At 34.5% G+C, this 23,114-nt stretch overlaps 1 long non-coding RNA gene across 2 annotated transcripts; it reads right to left on the reverse strand.

The window, feature by feature from the left end:
- Positions 1–7,063: 7,063 nt before the first annotated feature.
- Positions 7,064–20,434, reverse strand: LOC128492385 (uncharacterized). 2 transcript variants are annotated; one of them, XR_008354085.1, is made up of 3 exons: positions 20,118–20,434; positions 7,884–7,958; positions 7,064–7,712 (listed from the first exon to the last, which is right to left on the reverse strand). It is a non-coding gene; the product is annotated as an uncharacterized LOC128492385 (long non-coding RNA). The 2 variants fall into 2 exon arrangements; XR_008354084.1 differs by having other exon boundaries at positions 7,064–7,958.
- Between the last annotated feature and the right edge of the window lie 2,680 nt (positions 20,435–23,114).

Consider the following 23,114-nt stretch of genomic DNA (forward strand, 5'->3'; position numbering starts at 1 on the left):
ATAAAGTCGCTCATACAGACCTTTAACTCTTGAAGGCCAAGTTCCGCCGAACACAAGGATTCTTTGTGTTGTGTGTCTTCTTCATTTACGTTTTGCCGCCGCCATGTCCGTTTCTTCAGTATTCGGGCTGAAAAACAAAAACGCGCCCTTCGAGTTCGTTTTCATGTTCGCCCGAATAAGAATGCACAAGTCTAGTTAATATAAATATGATCATTTTAAGACTTGAATATCTATCATCTGTCTTTCATATTATTTGTCTAATGTTGAATAAAACCCTCCAAACTGTAACACATCTCAAAAAGCTTACTTATTGATTATCATAAACTTGTTTACCTCTCATTTTGCCTCAAGGATGGACAATCTATATAAACGTCGCATGTTCCCATAAATCAATCTAGAATATACATTACCAATATTAACCTTGTTCTCAGTGTTTCTGGATCACGTGGAAACATACGTACATATTGAAATCTGGCTCCAGGGAAAGAAGATTTTCACTCTGACCACAAATGTATCAATGAGAAGAAAGAAAATGACTCTGAGACTGCTCTATAGCCACCACTCAATAATATGAATGTTATATACATGAATTAAAATTGTTGCCCTGTTGCAATGGAGACCCAAGTAGCACAAAATGTTACAAGAGGTATAGAACAAAGTTCCTGGACAACTGACATCCCATATCAAAGTAAACAGCTGAGTTTTCAATGTACATGTTATTATATTTTATTATATTTATCATATAAAAGCTTAGGTTTCTCATTTTAACAAGCCTTATAGATAAAGTAGGGGTATCAGGAGTAATACTACACAGTACAAGACTGTGTGTTGCCCTCACTATATATATATATATATATATATATATATATATATATATATATATATATATATATATATATATTTGCCTAAAATTACATAATTGCTTGTTTTGGGTTTGGTCAATTGAAATAAGACTGATGTTTTAACATCAAATCAACAATATATGAAAAGTATATTCTAATTACCAGACACAATAGAAAACAAATTAGACAAATATTAATAAGATACAATTTGTTATAACTCAAGGTATAGTATTTAATTAAAGGCAGAAATAATGTGACTTCCTTGCAGGCATGTCTTCATGTATCTGCTCATATCCATCTATGAATATATATATATATATATATATATATATATATATATATATATATATATATATATATATATATATATATATAGATAGATAGATATATTACACAGATTATATACGTTGATTACATACATACATTTTCTTGAACTCATACAATCCCAGTATTAGCTTGGGTTCCAATTATTAGTTTTTATTTGGATGATATGAAATATCAGTCATTATTACATATAATATTAAACTCAAGATACAACATATGTGGAAAAAAAAATTATATCCTCACATGAAAAGGTCATTCTATATTGAACCAATATAATCATTAAACATCAAAGCATTCTTCATGATTAAGCTACTTAAACCTCAAATCTTGATTTAATGCAGTTGTGATGAACATGTCTTTAAGTGATTATAACAGAAAACTGTAACTCACCTTATGAATTTATCGTGGTTATGTATCATATTAAATGTTCAGCTGAACATATGTTGATTTTTATTAACCATCTCGTTGTGCTGTTGTGATATATATATATATATATATATATATATATACACACTATATACATACACTATACAGACAAAAGCTATTAGATACATGACCATTACACTAACAGGGACATTTATGACTTTTGCATTCTAAATACATAGACATTAATATGTAATTGGTCCCTAAGAGCTGCTACAACAGCTTCCACTCTTCTGGAATGGCTTTCCACAAGATTTTGGAGTGTGTATATTTGCCCATTCATCCAGTAGAGCATTTGTGACATCAGACACTGATGTTGGACGAGAAGGTCTGGCTTGCAATCTCCGTTCCAGTTCACCCCAGTTCAATGGGGTTGAGATCAGGGCTATGTATGGGCCACTCAAGCTCTTCCACATCAAACTCATCTAACCATGCTTTTATGGACCTTGCTTTGTGAACTGGGACAGGGTCATGCTGGAATATAAAAGGGTCCTCAGCAAACTGTTCCCACAAAGTTGGAAGCATTGTACAAAATATCTTAGTAGTTAGTCACTTTCTGCATGACTTTCCTGCTCAAACAACACACTGAGTTGATTCTTCAAGGCAGTTCGAATGAAGTCCTTCTTGTCCAATGAAATCCTTAACTCATAGACTTTAGTTAGCAAATCCAGGATTGTGTGGTTGAGACTCCTATTGTTTTCCACAAGGCAGTATAAGGAGTCTGGGCAGATCAGGACTGGTCATCTGGCAGACAGCATATGCCAAGTGTACTGGTGGATGATAGGGCTGCATTCTTACATATACTGCCACTCCAGTGACAAATCAGGTCCTGCAGTGTGCAGTTGCCAGCTGTAAGAGTATAAAAGAGTATAAAAACATTCAGATAGTGGCTACACCTGTGATATTTGTGCCAGTGTCACTTATTCATCACCAGTTTAGCCCTTTTAGAAAACATAAAATGACATGCAGATGTCTGAAAATATTATATTAAAATATAACATGTGTTTCTATCTGATACAAGTAATAGATCGTTTGGTGTCAGTGCACGTTTAAAAATAATCTAACACAACTGAAAACATTTCTATGCTTCTCCCCATGAATATAGTTGTGTGTAAAATAAGTACACCCTCTTTAAATTCTATGGTTTTACATATCAGGGCATAATAACTATCATGACTTATAACTCATGCTCATAACTTAGCAGGTCAAAAAATGAGGTAAATACAACCTCAGATGAACAATAATGAACATATTACACTATGTCATGATTTCTTCAACAAAAATAAAGCCAAAATGGAGAAGCCATGTATAAAAAACTAAGTACACCTTATGATTCAATAGCTTGTAGAACCACCTTGAGCGCAATAACTTAAAGTAATCATTTTCTGATGATCGTTATTATGTCCTGATATGTAAAATCATAGAATTCAAAGAGGGTGTACTTTCTTTTTCAAACAACTGTGTTTGTGGAAAAAATGTAAAGTATGTTTCTTTTGATTAAGGGGTTTATGTCCTCTTACCATTAAGGGTCTGGGGGAGTTTTGCTCAGAAAAGGAGAACAAAATGCTTTCCTCATCTGTGTAACATTGCCTTAGGTACATCTGCATATACTATCTGGAATAGTGCAGTGGATGAGTAAATAATGGGCAATTTTTTTAGTAATTACAGCAAAGCAGCACCAAACAGGACACAGAATTCCGCAAACTGAAAATATCTGCAGAATGAACTTTTGACCCATCCAATCCGCAGGGTCTAATCTGGCTAAAGAAAGACTTAGGCTTCAAATACCATGCAGGCAATTTGCCAGCATCTGTAATGTACAGTAATATGAAGGATGTTTATTTTCCCATACTATTTTACAATAGTAATTGGGAATAATTTCTTAAATGCTTGTATCAGGGCTTACTATAAAGTCTAAACAACATGAAACAATTTTATAATAACAACTTCAAATAAGATATTTAATGCTAACATTTAGTCATTGTCATCACTGAGTGTTTTACTTATACAAGATTTGTCTTACATTGAAAAAACCTGTTGTGTCTAATTTGTGAGTTAAAGAATAATTTTTTAGGAAAATAGTAAAGGTTTAAATTGATAAATGATATATCAATTTTGAATCTTAATAGATGATTTTTCCTCATTCTATATGTCAAGGTCTTATAACTAAATGGGAAACCTTTAAAGGTATCAATTAAACTTTGTCTTTGGATTTGTATGAATAGCAAATTTTCAGAATTTTGGCAAAGTTGGTGATTCGTATGAAACCACAAAAACTAGGGTAGACCCCCACAAAACAAAACAAAAAGATCCACATTTTCATGCTCTCACTCTCATTCAATCTCTCTTTCACACTCTCTAAATGTTTCCCTACCTTCTCTGCAGACCATTTCCACTTCTACTTCCATTTCTGCATCTTCATGTTCTATTTTCTCGATTTCATCTTCTCTATTTTTTATCTTCTCTCTTCGTTCATATCTCCTGGCGTGAACTTCTGCCAAAATTACAGCACTTCCGGTCACATTCCGCTCAACCAATTACCTTAGGACAAAAGGCGGCACTTTCAATGATGTCCTCTCACCTGATTAAAAGATCAGATGTAACCTGGCATGAACTTCCACCAAAATTATGCCGCTTCTGGTGACGTCATCTTCCCTGATCTTCCTATCGGGGCAGAGGATGTCACTGAAAGTGCTACAATTTTGGCACAAGTTCACCTTAGGGCACTGACATTTTGGTGGAAGTTTGCTCCAAGTTATGTCCAATCCTTCAATCAGGTGAGAGGACGTCGTAGAAAGCACTGCCATTTTGCACTAAGGTGAACTTCCGTCAAAATCGTTGCATGTTTGGTGACCCCCCATTGAAGGATTGGGCAAGCAGTTGTCAGGAAAGCCCTGCCACGTTCACACCAGGTTATATCCGCTGAGATGCGGACAAGACACAGAAGTGGAAGTGGTTGGCAGAAGCAGCTCACTCAATCTATCTCTTACACTGGTTTGCATTAGACTGAACAAAGAAAACAGGGTTTTAGAGAACTACTATGGTGACAGGATCCCAAACAAATAAAACATAACTCCATTTTAAATAGTTTTATTACAGAATTTTATACCCCTCATATGAGTTTGCAGGATTATACTCACATTTTTTTGCCAAATAGCAAGGATTTGCAGTTCATTGAATAGACTGCTATATTACAGTAATCATCAGCACTGGTACATTGCTGGCACAGCATTTGTAGATTCCTAAACTTCTCTTGAGATAGAAATTGTTTCAGATAATCTCTGGTAACTACTGGAATGGTCTTTTTTTTCTTTTGGCCATAGAAGTGCTTATTGTAGTAACGTAGCAAAAAGTGGAAAATTTTCCTTTCTTTGCAATCCAATTTGTCTGCAGGATATAATTAAACATGTCCTTATGAACTTTTATATTCATCTTTGCTAAAATCTCCTCTAGTGCATATTTAAAGGTATCAATTGAATTTGACAGAAACACATCTGCTTAGTGTAAGAAAAAAAAAACCTTTTCACTGGTTTAGGTGCTTCAGTGGATGACCTCTTCCAATTTGTACAGTTCTATTAATGAACAAGTCAATGGAGAGCATATCCACCATTTTCTAGTGTAACAAAAGCAACTTGTCTAGCCTTTCTTCATAACTAAGGTGCTCCATTCCCCTTATTAATTTTGCATAGTATACGTTCTGCCCATTGGACAAGGTCACACATACATTGGATATGAAGTGTAGTGGAAATGCTAAGGGTTGGGTTAGAAGAGTACTTGAAATGTCATAACCAATTTTGTATCCTAACCCAGCCCTGTAGTAAATACCAAGTATACTGTCAGTCCTATACACAGACTATCTAACCGTTGACATTTGGCTTTGAGACAAATTCCATGTGGCCATTTTTTATGACACTTAAGAAGCAATGTTATCACAAAAGGTTCATTTTCCAAGCTATTTTTAGTTAATCAACATGCTGATTATCGTGGAAAATTAGCTAGAGCGTAAAAAAAATGGCTTCAGTGACACACTAAAACCTTGTAGTAATACTTTACATTGAAGAGTAGCTTTAAACACAAAGCCAGGCGAAACCAACGTACTACCAAAAAAAGTATGACAGTCCATTGTATACAATGTTTGACTATGCTTTAGGTTTAAAATGGCTGAAACCCACAAATCATTAATTCCCCGCAGACGTAGCAACATTAGGGTAATGTAGAGAATGCGCAAGGGTCAGACCTAGCAAAATGCTGTTAATGCAGAAACGTAATAAAGCCTAATTTAAGAAAAGAGCCTGAGGAAGATGAACCATGCATGGAACTGCAAAGAGATACATGCGTATCGAACATGTGTAACCTTCACACGCACCTCTTATAAATCACACAGTTGAAATGGAGAAGCCATTAATCACTGCTCTCAAACAGAGACTGTGATTTATGACTTCTCATGTCAATCACTGCGTAATATCACACCCCCCGGCCTGCTTACTTTCCCCACTAAAGAGGAAAACAGCGAAAATATTTCTATAAAAGGAAGTTTACCACTTACATACTCCAAACACAAACCCAAAGGAACTTTGTTCTCGAGAACAAAAGGACAACTTAGACTTATATCATTAAAAAGTAAACCAACTATTACGGGGAAGTGATTTGTTTATCCATTAAGTGTTTTATGTGCATTCAGAAGCAATTGTTGTGTTCTCGTTGTATCCATCTCTCCTTGTGCTCTCTTTGTATAAGTGTATGCATACATATATGTGCCTTGTGTTAGTTTAGGAAATGATTGGAAATAGAATCTTCAATACAGATAATAATACTTATGTGGTAGCCATGGATCCTTGATCCTGGAAAAGGTTGAATTCCAAACAATGCTGCAGACTAGCCTTAACGGCTTACCTGTGGTTTATAACCGATGTTGTTAATACCAAGACACAAAGGGAGACATACGCTAAAAAATAATACAAATGACCTCTGAAACCCAATGAGGACCTGGTCCCTGGAACATCATAGACAGTAACTGGAATGACAGCAGCTAGAAACATTAATTTAATGGAGTCAGAAGCGATTCCTGACTGTATAGGAACACATTAGTATCCTTATATCCCTAATTTTTCGGTATTAAACTAATGCATACAAGTTACCTAAATTTGGACCTCTTTTGCTTTAGAAAACAATTGATTGTGAACTTCTTTAGAAGTAACTTTGTTTTCCCAACTTTCATATTGCAGCTCAGTATAGCAGCAGAGTAATGAATACATAAGAAACCAAACCTAAAAATAAGCCATTTTGTATCTTGTTCTTCATTAATGTAACAGACTCCTTGGTTTTACATACTTTGTCTCAATGGAGGAAATAAATAACCTATTAATAGAAAGGAAAGAAATATGGTACTTTTGTCAATATTTTTTTCCAATGCTATAAATATGCTATACAGGCATAAATATTTAGCTGTTATGCGAAAGAACATTAATCTCATATACGTGTGTTTATGTTTATTTAGGAAACATTTGCATATCCATATTTTTAAAATTGATAATATGGCACTTAGCCAAACATTAGCAGTCAAACATTTACTAACTTAAAGAAAGTTGTTTTTTTTGTACTGGAAATAATTTATGTTTGTAATATAACATCATTAAGTGGCTTTATCACGATCTGTGTGTGAAAAGTTAATTAGATTAAAATTAATCAATCCATCCATCTTTTTCATGTAAACAAATTTGGCATTGCGTACGTTCATGACACTAAATTTAAATGAGATAACAATGGAAGTGTTGATGTCTTTATTATATTTCCCACATTTCCTTGCAGACTTTTTGGATGCTTCTTTCATTTTACAATCAATCACTGAACAATTTTCTCATAATCTGGCATTGGGCAACATCCTGCAACTTAAGCCATGAAATTTGAACCATGGAAGTGCTATGTACTGAATTTTGTTCTGCAGATTTTTTTTTGTTTGGTTTTTTGGACCTGTCCTTCACTTGTAATTTGATGGAATGACCTTCAATCGTAACAGAAGATTTGTCTTGAGTTTGGAGGCAGAAACTCGATCTGTGGAGATGATTTGCTGAGTGTCACGAAAGCAGGCGAAGTTGAGAAGATAATAAACCGCTTTTGACCTCACTGCCAAATTCAAAATAACAAAGATGTGTTACTGATTTATTTCAGCATTTATAAGAAATCTCAAAGTATTAGAAATCATACCATGCATGCTTCTTTTCAAGTTCTACATATTTCTCTTACATTCTTTGCTCATCGGTCTTACAAAGAATAATTTTCTCTGATATACATTACCAAAGGTCAATAATTTCTCTTGAACAGAGAAAATTATTTGTGAAGAACATCAAATTGTGAATCCAAAGACATCTTCTAGAAATAAAACAAAACATGATGTTTTTTAGGTGCGTCATAGATGCCAAAATCACATTTTACTTTTATAAAGGAGAGCAGTGGATGATAATATAGATTTGGGGTCATTTGTCAAAGTCAATCTACTGGAGAAACCTTTCATGGCCTAAAGAGAAACATCAACCAGAGATGTGTTCTTCCTTAAAGATACAATGATCCTTTTTTTTTTTTTTGTGGCCATAAAAGTTGATTTTGGGGGTACATGTAAAAAAAAACCCTCTCAGTGACATAATGGTGATCAGTAGGTGTTTAAAATCTCTATTGCTCGTCCCTCTGTTGCACAAGGGCTAACATCATCCCATTGTGCTTACAGTCTGAAAAGCCCTTTGTGTTGAATTGTACTTAGCTGCTGTGTTTTTTTGCCAAAGTAGTAAATGGATCAACCCAAGAAAGCGTACACCGAATATTTTTCAACAAGATGTTAAACATAAAAAGGCCGTTCTCCATGGTAGCAGATGAATTAATAGAAGCCACTCTCCAATTAACTCGTTTCCTTCTTAATATTCATTTTCTTTGTATTTTAATACAATACCAGCAATGTATAGCATATAGCTTTCATCCACCCAGATGGAAATTTATCTAAATTGTGTGCCAATCCAGAGAGCCCTCAAAACATAGCTCATTCCAGACACCTACGTCTTGTCCAGATGTCTCAATAATCAATGCTGCATATACTGTCCAGACCAACTTAAATATTTTTGTAGCAATGACTTAAGTGGCACTCGACATGTTAATTATTATTAAATTGTAAAAGCTCTTTTTTCCCCCATTACATTGCCTAAGTAGGTCATAGGTAGAAGAAGAATGTGATCTATAGTATAACCTATACATTAGTGAGTTTGTAAAGATTCACTTTGTAGTTTATGGTCAAATCATACATACTCAATGTGTAGACATCACAAAAAATAAATTCACATTCTAACATCAAGTAAACAGTTAAAACACCCGAACCTCACAACCTAATACTGGAGCTATTGTAGTAGAGATCAATAAATCGCACCTCTACAATAAAGTAAAAAGGGACTTATATATTTGACCCAATTCTATAGGAAGTCCACTAAACATCTCAATCAGAAATAGTATGTCTGAGCCACTGCAGTAAGACTGACTATAACAGGATTACATAAGATGTCACAAGTCTTTTGTGTAACATCTTAAGATACCCAGTTATCTTTCCAAAAAATCACCATTCACAGAATCTGTTAACGTTAACTACTGAATTATTTTAGTATATATGTTTGCTTGACTCATTATAACCTTTAAACTTTAACAATCCTTCATAATCAAAATTTTCATTGCTTGTAATGTCTTGAGGAATAAAACTTTATGTCTGCAGCACACAAATTAGTCGGACTAATATGTTACTGGTAACAGAATAAAAAAATAAAAAAATTACAATATTACATTGCTATGTATTTAAGTTGGAGATCAGAGCACCAAACATTAACCAATTAAATCAAGTAAGAAGTAGAAATGTACTCCTTTGTAAAGAAATTGGGAAAAAAATCACAAAAAGTTCAGCTGGTTCGGGGGGCATTATTTTATTATTTTTTACATTGCTAGTACAGATCCACTTAACACTGGCCAAATAATTCAGCTTTTATTCTGGCAGTGTTCAAAGCCATAAAAACATTTGCAGATAGGTATTATTGTTTAATATTATTTCAGAAATGTTGTTATTTATCAGGAAAATGAAAGCTTAAAAATAATTTGTTTAAGATGAATTCCCATACCACATAAGTATTTTATTGTCCTACTTTTCTTTGCATAGAAAACTATAAACAATACATGCTATTTCTGTGAAATATTATCACATTTCATAGAATGAAATCGTTTTTTTATATCACCCTGTTTGTCAAAAATAACTTACTTTCTTCATATTTTGTTAAGAAATAAAAAAAGGGAGAACATGAAAATAATGTAAAGTTCATTTTTATGCATTTCTCTGTAAATCTTTTTTGGATGATAAGAAAACATCATCATATTAAATCATATTAAAACAATTTAAAATGGGAAATATATATATATATATATATATATATATATATATATATATATATATAGGTATATATATATATGCAATTTGTATACTATATAGTATATATATATATGAAGCATGATCTACATTTTATATAACAAATTCATAATTATATTTTTATATTTTAATTCAAATATATATATTTTTTTTTTCATTCTCAAACTGTAATCCAAAACAATCTCTGTCAATTTGTTATCAATGTATTCAGAAATTAATTAGAACCCATACTGGATAGTAATACTTAGTATACTTTAGAATATGTACAATAAAATACAGAAAAACTAATTTTCATATTTGCATTTGCAAAAATGCAAAGTGGGAGTTGGTAGCAGACAAATTATTTATCTTCCAAAAGGGAGATTGATATTAAATAATAAAAATAAAACTATAATGTAATAACAGAAAGCTACATTTGTTTTTTTGTTGTTAATTTGCATATATGTACATACAAGTATTTCTATATTCCTATATAATTAAAAACCTATATATACATTTTAAATAGGATTTCTATATACGGTATATTACAACCAAATTTAAAGATAAACTCATTATTTTAAAATAATATATTTTTGTTTCGAAAAAGGGAAAAATTAAATGGAGTATATTTCAATTGATTTCCCTAATGTATATATATATATATATATATATATATATATAAGGGTAAAAAAAATATGTAGGAACTCTTGATTGTAAACTCCTCAAATCTTTATCTTATATCTTACTTGTTATCTACTGTTTACACTTTTTACAGCACTTTGGAATATGATGGCGCTATATAAAACAATAAATAATAAAAATAACTCTTTCTTCTGTGTGCCTTCAGCCTTCCGCTTAGCCAGGCTAGTGCATTTCAGATAGATGAGAGAAAGACTGGTTTGTAGGGAGGTTCAGATAAACATGGATTAACAAGGCTCTAGCAGTTATCACGATGAGCAGTAATCTATAAAACTCTTCAAAGAACCCCAAGATATCAAGAGATCTTTTATGTAGCTAACAGCACCCCCCATGTTCATTCGTATTCACACTTAAACACTCAGCGTGCTCCCAGCATGTAAAGGGCTGTGCACTTGGTACAGATCATTGATTATAAGAGAAAAGGTGGATACCTTATCTGTATACCATTCTTTTGGAAACTATTGCACGTTTAATTATTTTTTAAGGGAAAAACAAACCCTTTCTAAAGGCTTGCTGAGATTTCCTTCTTTAAATGCTATTCTTTGATTCCAGAATATATATCTGATGGAAAACTCAGGGCTCGGTCTTGCCGATATCTTAGATTAGAATTTTGCAATAAAATGCATTGTAATACAGACAATGTCTACACCTCCTATGAAGAGTTACATAAAATGGGTCTATCAAGGGCAACGTTCCATCCTTTGTAGAATTTCAGTCTCTACTACAATACATTTCATTAGATGGAAGTCCCTGCGTTGCTTGCAATCTTTCATCTCTTGAATATAATTATCTACAGTGGAATGTTAAAAGTGCATGGAAGTGATACCTTTTTTTAAGAAAAGGGGGAAAAAAAGCTCCACCGCTCACTTATTTCAAGCTCATGACAAAAATCTTAAGAAAGGGGTCAAGCAGGTGCTGTGTAAGAAAGGCATTTTAATGTTTCATTTTTGGGAGCACAGAAGGAAGGTGAGTGGTTGTCTCAAGGCTACAGAATATAATAAGATGCTTTTCAATAGGTAGTTTTAAAGCAAGGCCACAAAAACGGTTTGTAAGGGCTAGCAATACACAGGCTTTAAAATATATCCAATACATAAACCTCTTTACAGAAACTACTGCTTTCTGTAATGAAGAAATGACAAAACTTTAACAGCTGTCTCAAAAACATATAACAATACTAGTATTTTCAACATGACTACATAACATGTCAGAATGAGTCACCGTGAACCTGTTTTGAATACTTTATCATTTAAGTTATATAGCACAGATGCAGATGGACTACCCATTTTTCTTCTAACCCTTACTTTATCCCTGCATTCCTGCATTTTTAAGATTCAGTTAAATTTCTCAGGTTATGCTGGGGATTTTGTAATGTAGAGAAAGAACAATAATCAAAACCACACAATTTGATAAAAATATATATAATTCTGTTTCTATAAGGCAAATATGGAATTAGCTATATTTTACCATGTATACCATTGCGGATCGGAATAATGTTTGCACAAAGACTTTCTATTGTCGGTCAAAGCCATTTTGGTGACAGATGGTTTTGCAAAACATTCTACTTTAGGACAAGTAAGCCTATACACATATTGCCAGATAGAAGTGTCTCTAGAAAATGATGGGATGCAACAGTGAATGACGTGAACATCAAGGCTGCCCAACATTCTAATCTACAAATCAAATGAGTCATTGCCATTCCTAAGAACCTCTGTGTTTGGCTCCAGGTGAAGCACTGCTTCTTGGGTCTCTGGGTCACTTTCCTTTTTTATCCTACCAGATGAGCAGTGTTATGGCATGAAGAACCTCCGGCCACCTTCCCTGCTACTGCCAGCCCACTTCAGGCTGTCTGGGGCAAGCCCTGTTAATGCATGGCTAACCTGAACCCCCATGAAGCCACATCATAAAAGAATGAGAACTCAAGGTAGCCTAGCCTACCCTTGGTGGTTCCCAGGTACTGACATTAGCTCAATCACAAAACGTATGTACCATCCCTGGCCTTGGTGTACTTGACATTTTCTGATGTTACTGATGAAAAACAGCCTAAAAAGTTTATTTTTTCATATCATTGACTTTAGATGTCTTTTATACTACCTTCTTGTAGATGGAGAAGATTACAATGATGGAAGCCTAACCTTAAACTGTATCGTGAATGTAACAAAGCACAATATGAGAGAATCTATTTCTCAGAAGAAATATAGCTAGAAGTCATGCCATGAATTAAGGTAAATTAAAGGGAATACAACTTTCTAAAGGATGATGAATGCATGAAACAGCCCTAGGTCATAAATGAAAGGGCTAATGAATAAGAGAATTCCAGGATATATGGGATTTGCATAAAGCTTGCCTGAGAAGGAATTTAATCAGAAATCAAGCATGATATGGAAAAAGGAGATGCTCATCTTCCACAAGTGCCTTGTTTCTAAGTTCCAACGAAATAATTAGTCGGCCTTTGGGGCAATATATTTGATGCTTTGGTTTTGATCAGGGACATGTCTGTGTTGACCTTTATGCTTGAGCTGGATTCACCAAATCACTCACAAATATTACTCTTCTCAAGTATCTGTTTTCTCCACTTTGGATTCTACCCTGCAGCGCTTCATCTGAGGTTCCTTCATAACTCAATATATCAAAGATCTTGAGATATTTTAAATAGTAAGATCCTAGATTATTTTTTTTCTAAAAACAAAAGTTCTCTGGTGTGAAATTCCTGGGTTCATTGGAACTGGCTTATTCACAGTGGTTTACATAGATTATATGTCCATAGGGTGAAATATCTTGGACCATTTCTGGGTCTGGACTGTCCACCCTGGAAATGCTCAGTGAACTGGTGCCCAATGGCATTTCACACACACCTTTACTTACACTTGTACGGCCAATGCTGTCTTTTAATGTACAGCTGTCTATTAAATACATGCATCAAAAATGTAAAGGCATAGTGTGTGGCTGCATATATTCAGAAGAATGGCACATGCATGCCATTTATCAACCAGTGTCATGGCTGATTTTGGACCCCAGTTCGTTCCTCACCATTTTTGTAGAACACAGCAATATATAGTTAAAGGTTTATAGATGTTAATCCTATTGCAGAAGTACATAAACAACCTTTCTATTGTAAATTAAACCAGAAACAGGGCAAGAGAAAAATAAACAATTTGTGTGGTGGCAGATATTAAGTGGGGAGGAATTCCTACCCTCAACCCACTGGTATTGTCAAAAACCTTGTATACATAGTGCTACATTGCATTTTACAGAAGTGTTTTTAACACAGTTTTTGTGTTTTTTACTCCGCATTAGCTGTATTTAGCAGTTAGTGGGTGGTTTCCTTTCTTAACAGATGTATGGTTTGTGCAGCTGTTTTACTGTGGAAACCCTTTGTTTTTTTCTCTCAGACAATAATCTGTACATTCACTTAACTTTATCACTTTGAGCTACCATTTCACGTGGAATTTTTTTTGCACATGTGGTATGATATGTACACTACCAACATCCAACAAAAAGTTTTTTAAAAAGAATTTATGAGCTAAATTCTTGTAATGAGATATGTACAGATAGATAGATAGATAGATAGATAGATAGATAGATAGATAGATAGATAGATACTTCATTCACATAATAATCACATTAGACTTTTGTGTGTGTACCAGCTGTCTTTACAACATTATAGAAATATTTTTTTTCAGCTCATTATTATTTCTATTCATTAATTGGGAAGGGAACATCTGCCTAGTGAAAAGGTGTCCGTCGATTGTCGCAGAGGCAGCAGGTGAGTTTGATAGGAATCTTTTGTCACAGTTTGAGTGAACATATTAACCTTATAGAAACAGGATGCATTATGGTTTAGCAACTAAATTTCTAATTGCTGGTTGGAGAAATAATGAGACAAGCCCCTTGTTTGGCAATGATTGGGTTACGCGTTGCCTGTCTCATTTTGAGAGACAGATGGTTCATATTACCTATAAAACTGTCCATTATTTGAACATTCTAAGCAAGTATCTATCTATCTATCTATCTATCTATCTATCTATCTATCTATCTATCTATCTATCTTCTATTATTTACATTTCTATTAACCTGTTTTCTATTAATCTAATTGGAAATAACATGTTAATATTTTAATATGTTTTGTTGTATTAAGTATCAGCAAGAGATGACACATACAATAAAGTCTCATTTCCATATCATAGGTCCAGAGAGCCACAATTATATATTTTCTCATGCTTCCTAAGGAGTAAATGAATTACAGGCGTAAGGGACCCAGAACATGTCCTGGCCATCTCCTCTGTGACACCGTGTCAGGTCCACTCACAGCAATCACACTTTCAAGAAGAGAGAACACTGTTTGGATCTGTCCTGCCCTGTGTAAACAGAGAGGTTGCATAAAGGAGCGGTAGTAAGACCTCAGTATGTCTAAAAGCCATACTGTCTGACACCTGTCACATGAATAGACAGAGATGCCCTTATCAATTACCGTGGATCAGTGACATCGCTGTCATGCTGTGGTGACAGGCATGTCTTCAGCAGTTTGTTAACCCCTGTGTTAGAGGAAAGATCCACCTTGCCTCTAGTATGTTTGATAGTTGTAGTGGCTGTACTTTCAAATATTTCAAATAGCAGGAATTAATTCTGTTCTGCTCTGCTCTTTTAATATCATAAAATTCTTCAAAGTGTGGTATGTGCTAGGCTTCAATAACCCTTGGAGTGCCAAGAAGAGGGAAGTGCATTATCAAACAAGTGCTTTCCTCTTGGTCAAATAAATAAATGAAACGCAAAGAATCTTCAAGGATCATCAATGTCTCAGACTACAAGATGCAGTGTCAAGATGGTGTGCTGACTTTCTGTTTGCCATGAAGTAAAATATAGTAGTTCATTTGTACACTCCCATTACAATAATAAAATAAAACTGGAAACAATCACGTTGTTGGCTTGTCCAATCTTTAAAAACAACCATGTAATGACCAATGATTTTAAGATCGCTCTATACTATACATTTTCTATAAACTTTAAGCTGCTGGTTACCCATTTATACCACACGGGGAATCAATGGTGAATTTATGAAGTCTTATGAATACGTTGACATCACAACCTGTGCCAGTGTCCTCAAAAAATTACCCTCTGGTCACCCTTTCGCTAGTCTTTGACCAGTAGGCTAAATCATGGGCAAACCCAACTACATACCCGAGTATCACAGATCATTTTCATAATATATTTTGAATTTTATAGGGTGGCCTTGGGTGATTTTTAATTCCTGCTAATAACAGCTAATTTGATTCAACTGCTAGCAGTTTTGTTATGAAGGTAATATCATAACGGAGGAATCCATTCAGGCAAGGATACACATAATGCTTTAGAGATAGGCTAAAAGGGTTCTGAACGGCTTGCTTTTAGCCGTTGTAGCACTCCTTTTATTTGATATAATTGCAGGGGAATCTACTCCCCCCCAGCCCATCCTTGTTTATTATTTTAAGGAGAGAGAAATAGTACAACAACTTCACACCATGAAATTGTTAGATATTGCAGATTGGATTGCAGCTTACTTAAATGAAACACAAAATAATAAAAGCAAATTATCTCATTAGAGGCAGCGAATGCAAATACTAGACGTTTTGTTATTGGATTAACAAAACACATCAGATTAACGGGAACAATTAAGCAGCTCTAAGATTTTTGCAAACCACCTTAGATCATTACTCATTCTTTTGACTTGTTTTGCCTTAGTTACAGCGCAGTCTTTACTACCCTATCCATACCCCTCCTCCTCTTCTACCTCCACCCAGAAATCATTGACCTTTACAATATACTTCATATGTTTCATGTTGCCCGAAACCCCAACAATGAATTTCTAAAATCAATGTGTTTCTACCGCCATTACTTTCCATTTTCTAAATTGTCATGATTTGGTTGGGTTATATTTCAGAAAATGAGGTTTTGATTTTACGTAAACCCCTTAATGCACTTAAGGGAATTATGTGCGTTATTATAATTTTTGTAATGTAATGATTGTATTTATCATCTGCAAAATGTTAACATACGTTGCTGTGATAGTTCTCGGCAGATGATGCTTGCCATCTTATAATTCAGTATTCTAATGGTCAGCCTGTTATTACTTCCTCTGTAGTTCAGAGTCTACCATCAACGAAGAAAAAAAAAATTAGGTTATATTAAAAAAACATGTTAAGTAATCACTAAGGTGAACCAGAGAAGTGCTCTCATCCCTAAGAGGCCACAGGCAATATTCTCATTTACCTAACCTCAAAATCAGACCTTAGTGATCTGCATCTAATTGCTCAACTGCAAACTGATTTTCAGAATGATATCAATATGGAAAAAGTCACTTTGCCATTAAAATAAATGTAATGTACAGTGCACATAATGTATGCTAACCCTTTCAGGGGCCATCATACCTTACAGCACCCTTAGGATAAACATAGTCTGTCGAATGCTTACGCTGCTTGTACAGAAATGAACTTTACATCATTCAGAATGGTGATTAGATGGGAGAGCTAGCTAAGGGCTTACATTTATATGTTAATGAATTGATTGTATCAATTTAGTGCAATTCTCAAAGAACCGAGTTATCATTGCTAGCGTTGTTATGAACCCAGGCCATTGCCACCAAAAAGTTGAATACAAAAGTGAAAAGGAATTCAATATTTTAAAGTCTGGGGCATTAAACCTTACGAAGAGTTAACACAAGTAAGGTTATTTTGCATAAAGGGCCCTGTATATTTTTGGAAAATGTATCGCACCCGTTTCATTATGCGTATTATGAGATCAGTGAAACTGATGATTGCTTTTTGGCAAATTTGGTAAATCTTCAGGATTTGGGTTCCTTCGAGCTGGTCTAGGTCTGTTTTGGTAGTTTTATGTAAATACTCAAACATTTATGAGCCAAAATACTTTTAGGAAAATAATAAAATATAAAGGAGAAACCATTTATATATATCTTAATCTATAGTTGGTCCAGGAAGCGGGGTACATGTTTTTGAAACAGGGCTAGTTTGCTTTGAGTCAGCTCACTATGGGACGTTGCTTTATATGACCTCACAGTAACTCACACCATGTGAGCAGGGCACACAAAAAGCCCCTAGGTGTTTGTGTGTATGTGTGTGTGTTAAAATGAGTGGGTGTTAGTGTATGTAATCAAGTGTGTGTTAGAGTGAGTGTTAGTGTTTATGACAGAGTGAGAGTGTGGCTGTTTTATATAGGGGGGGTGGGGTGACAATCCAAACTATATTCCATATACTGCATTATTCTCTTTTCAGTTTTGTCATTGACACATACAGACACGGCCAGATAGACACACTTCTGTAGAATGTTATTAATCTACGATGTGCAGCACTTAGTTAACAAAGCCCCCTGTAGAAGTCTTGTGGTTTTTGTGCTTCAGCATGACATCGGTCTGTTAAGATAATACACTTCAGAAATGTTAATAATCTGAATTCACCGTACCAAATGTACCTTCTAGATTAACCTGTTTGCCAGCCAGCTTGGTGAAGACATGGTTTAATTCATCTTTAGATGATCCTAATAATGGAACACACAAATTAATTTTGTGTTTCCGCATGCAGCTGCAGCCCTCCATAAAAGAGCTTTCACAACATGCAGCCCATTAATTGTTAATTCAGGACAACTTAAAAATGCTACCCTATAGACCTTCTATGTCACGAAGCAAACAGCCTGTTAATCTCTGCAAATCATTGGTTAAATCGTCATATAACAGAATCTTTCTTTTACCAACTGGCTCACCTATAGGAGCATGCTGGGAGACATTTGGCAATACAGAAAAAAAACAACAAAAAAAAATAAGTATTTTTAAAGATTATTTGATGTTGCCAGTAAAGGGATTATGGAAATACAATTCTCAAAGCTACCAATCCTGATTCTAGTAAAAATAATATTATCCTAGGAGAATAACCCCTTTATTTAAATGTATTATATTAAAATGTGAAGCTTAGCTTTTTTTTTTTATACCCAGTGGGTAGTAGATTTGTGGAACAGTCTCCCAGCAGAAGTAGCAGAGACTAATAGGAGAATAATAGAGGGAATTTAAACATGCATAGGCTAGGTATAAGGCGATTCTGAATCTAAGACGAGACCATGGAATAAGTAAGGTCTTAGTCTTTACAGGAGGAAAAAATGGGCAGACAGCATGGGCCAATTGGTTGCAATTTTGTACATACGAAATGACATTTCAAAGAAAATCAGTAGTAGCTACAGTTACAAGATATCCAACTGCTGAGATCCCACAGATAATTGTGTTTCAATTGAACAAAGTAATTGTTAGGCAAGTTTTTAAAGCCAAATGCTGATAATTGTTTTTAACAAAACCTTGTGAGTAAAATGATTTTTTTTTCTCCTGTATTAAATAGCAACTTTTCATTTTCTGAATCTTTTAATCATTGCACCTTTATACTGTTTTTTTTATTTTGGGGGCTTAACCATCCACTCAGGCGTTTTACGCGCAGCCTCCCGTTATGTAAGAAAAAATAATTTGGAAAAAGAAACATAATAAGACATATGTTTAAAGCCCAGTCGTTTATGGTCGTTCCTTAATGGTATTTCAAAAATACCAGTAAAAATGAGCTTTTGATAAGACCCTTTGCTTGTGACATCTGAAACATAACACAGCCTAATAGGTTGCTAGGCAACATGCTGATGGCGGAGTACAAGCCAATTTAAATGACGATGCCTGTATCACGATTTGGGAACAGTTTATTTAATGATCACAGTAAGGATATATCTGTAGTGTTTTTAGATCTTTCCTAAATCTGCTAAACTCTTAACGCAAGTAGTTTATTTCTCATAGCAGAAAATGTAATAAAGTTAAGGTAAAAGTTTGCCCAAAAATGACCCATACAAAACAGAAGGTTTCAATTAATAACAAATACTTTTGTAAATGTCATCTCTAGAAAAGGCATGAAAAAAAATAGAGCAAAAAAAACAAAATACATATGATGTCGTCGTTTGCGGAATGTACCACAAAGTAACATATAATTTTGCACTTTTAAAAACTGGAGATTTGGGTTTTAGATACATTTACCAAATTACAGGTGAATTTAAGTGAAGAAGATTCCAAATGTATGCAAGAATGAAGATTCCACTAATAACACATCTAATTTGGTATATATATATATATATATATATATTTATTTAAGTTTTTTGTAGCATAGACAATCATAGCTTTCTGTTCCATCAAGATTAATGTTTACAGATGTCCTACCATTTATATAATCCTGCTTAATCTATGACAGGCCTTACGAGTGACCATAAAGGAAAAACTTAAAAAAAATGTTGTCATTACTTCTTTATGTAACAACGATGGTACAGCATAGACTTAAATGTAGGATATCTCCTAAACAACATGGTACATATCTTAAAATGAATGGCATTTTTTATTGCTTTCCTACCTTTAACTTCGCAATTCATCTTTTTTCTTTAAAGTTGCAAATCTACGGATGATCTCGACTGTCCTATGGTTTCATGTAAACGTAACCTCCATGAAAACGATTACCAGTGTTTGCCTCAGAAAACCATGAGATCAAAAAAATCTGTATGTAGAAGGAAAACGTATAAAGTTATGTTTATGCAGGAGCGGGAAAATATAGTGTCACGCAGAAAAGAAAATGTAATTCAACAACAAAAAAAAAAAGACAGATCGGTGAATTGCAAAAGAATATCCAAAATAAGAGAGAGAACGTGAGAGAAAGAGGAAAAGAGTATGTGAACGAGACTGTGTGAATGTGTACATGGCAACAATTGTCTTTATTAAGGCCTATCCACTACTTGTTCCCTTGCCTTGCAAAGCAGCTGGTCTCTGACCTCTAAATTCTTTTAAAAAAAAGAGAATTCTTTTTAGGTTTTAAGTTCCTCCTTTTGCTACCCTCCCACTGACACCATCCCATTCAATTCTGAAGATAACTTTATTCAACAACACATCATTGTATCAACTTCAATAGAGAAACCTTCTTTAGACATGCCAGTAACATCTTATTTGACGTTCCTGGAAGTTAGGCACATTTCGGCTGTAATAGGGTACAATTAGGGCAAATGCTATAAGTTTCAGGGATAAGGGCATTATAGATCAAGTATCACCCACGGCCCCAAAGTAAAGGTTACGTCATATATGGTTGTGCTAATGTTTTTATAATACCGATGTGACAATAATATAACACAGATCGTTATTCAAGAACGTTAAAAGAACATTTGGTCCAATTACATAATACATGTTTTCTAATGTTTAGCCAGCAAAGAAATGTGGTAACAACATAAACTCAGCCTGTGTAGCTTCACATAATACTGCTTTCTGTAAAATAAAAAGGGATATTTTATACTTTGCATCTACGTTACATAGATAGATAGATATTGGTTAAATGTCACATGGAAATATGAATTTTAAAAATATTATCATGATAATATCTATATGTGATTCATTCAAATTCAACTGGTCAACGCGCTCCTCTTTATTAAGGTCAATACATTGAATGCCTCTTAATTCTATCTCTATCAGATCTGCACTGAAAAGCAGAATTGTCATGTCTTGAAATCCCAAAAACAATGATTGAAATATAATATGTGATGTGTCTTTAACCCTCAGGCCTGAAAAGAGTTAATTGATTGAAAGGAAAAAGTAAAATCACTAAAATGTAAGGAACCAGACAACAGCTTAAAGCTAGAAGTTACTACATGAAAGGGGGAAAAAAAATAAATTCAAAAATGAATTTTTAGTGGAGTAAAGGCCTACAAAAAAAATACAAAACAGAGACGAATACTGGTGAAGGTGATAAGCTTCCTCCAACCATGACAAATTAAGTCAATTTTCAAAGCGCATTAAACCTAGATGAAAGTACTCTTTCCATGTGTGTCTGTAATGACTATTAAGACAAGAAAACATTCAAGACTCCACTCCTGCAAATCCCATATTAGACTTGAATTATTTACTAGTTCTTCCCAGCTACCAGCATGCTTGCTTGAGCCACTAACACTGGAAAGGATTTGGGGTGTTTTCTAAAGGGGGAAGTTTATACATTTATGTTGAAAGTTGCAAAACACTGTTGATATTCAAATGTTTATTGTGCAAAATCTGGGATAAGACTTAGCATCAGAGTACCCTTAAGTGTCTACATCGATGGCTAATTCCCCTTACCATTGAGGTTTTCACAAAAGACTAATCCAATACCTCTCTCTCTTTCTTTTTTAAGCCAAGCCTATGCCATTTTCTCTCACATAAACTAACAACCCCGTCCCATCTCATTGCAGTCTGAGGTCAAAGAGAATAGCTGTCTGTTTATACTTCACTCACATTCTGTGTTCCTTGGCTAGAGATAGCAGAAACGTTAAGTGTTTCCCTAGGCCTGAAACCATCTTTAGAAAGAAAAATAAGCTCATAGAGATTAGAAACATAAGATTTTGTAGACTACAAACACAAGAAATGTCAAACAGGCCTTTATTTTATTTTTTCTTTCCAAAACAACCTCCTGTATAACCGTTCCTGTGATATTATTGATATTATGTTAACTGTTTCCGTGTTGTGTATAGACACAGTGGGTTTTGAACTCTGGCTATACCTTCTACTTTAAGTATTTAACCAATGTACATATAATATTACAGAATGTTATTACAAATTAAAGATTGGATGAGATTGGCCAGATGAGCAGACAGCGATAGAAAGGATAATCTTAGATGCTACCCCCGCAAAACAAAATTGCTACATAATACTTGCATTTATGAGAATACCTTAAGGTGAAGCCCATAAGGCTGAGACTATGATGAAACACATTGCATTTTAAAGATAATGCGAGCAGTTTTTAATGAATAATTGTTGTACCAAATTTACTACACTTTTTTCCCCCTGATATTCCTTTCATCCAGCAGGCCCTACCTGAGCTAAGCAAGCTTCAACATTTCAGGCAGCTTCTTGGAAAAGCAGGAAGGACGCAGGCTGACTGCACATAGGAAACCAAAAGTGTATCTGAAAGAAGAATAAAGGACACTGAAAAAAGGTTGTAGGCATTATGAAGGAGTGATAACACCATAAAAATTGCTGTTGGATAGTCGGTGGGATTTTCATATGAAGTATACACTATATACAACTGACCTATTCGCAAACAGGGCCTTTCATGACATTGCATTCTAAATATATAGACATTAATATGCAGTTGGTCCCTCCCTTTGCAGCTATGACAGCTTCCACTCTTCTGGGAAGGCTTTCACACCAAGATTTTGGAGAGTTTCTGTGGGGATTTTTGCCCATTCATCCAGTAGAGCATTTGTGAGGTCAGACACTGATTTTGGACGAGAAGGCCCGGCTCGCAATCTCCATTCCAGTTCATCCAAAAGGTGCTGGTTGGGGTTGAAGTCAGAGCTCTGTGCGGCCGGTCAAGTTCTTCCACAACAAACTCAACCAA

The sequence above is a fragment of the Spea bombifrons genome, chromosome 4, assembly GCF_027358695.1.
Source record: "Spea bombifrons isolate aSpeBom1 chromosome 4, aSpeBom1.2.pri, whole genome shotgun sequence".
Taxonomy (NCBI): Eukaryota; Metazoa; Chordata; class Amphibia; order Anura; family Pelobatidae; genus Spea; species Spea bombifrons.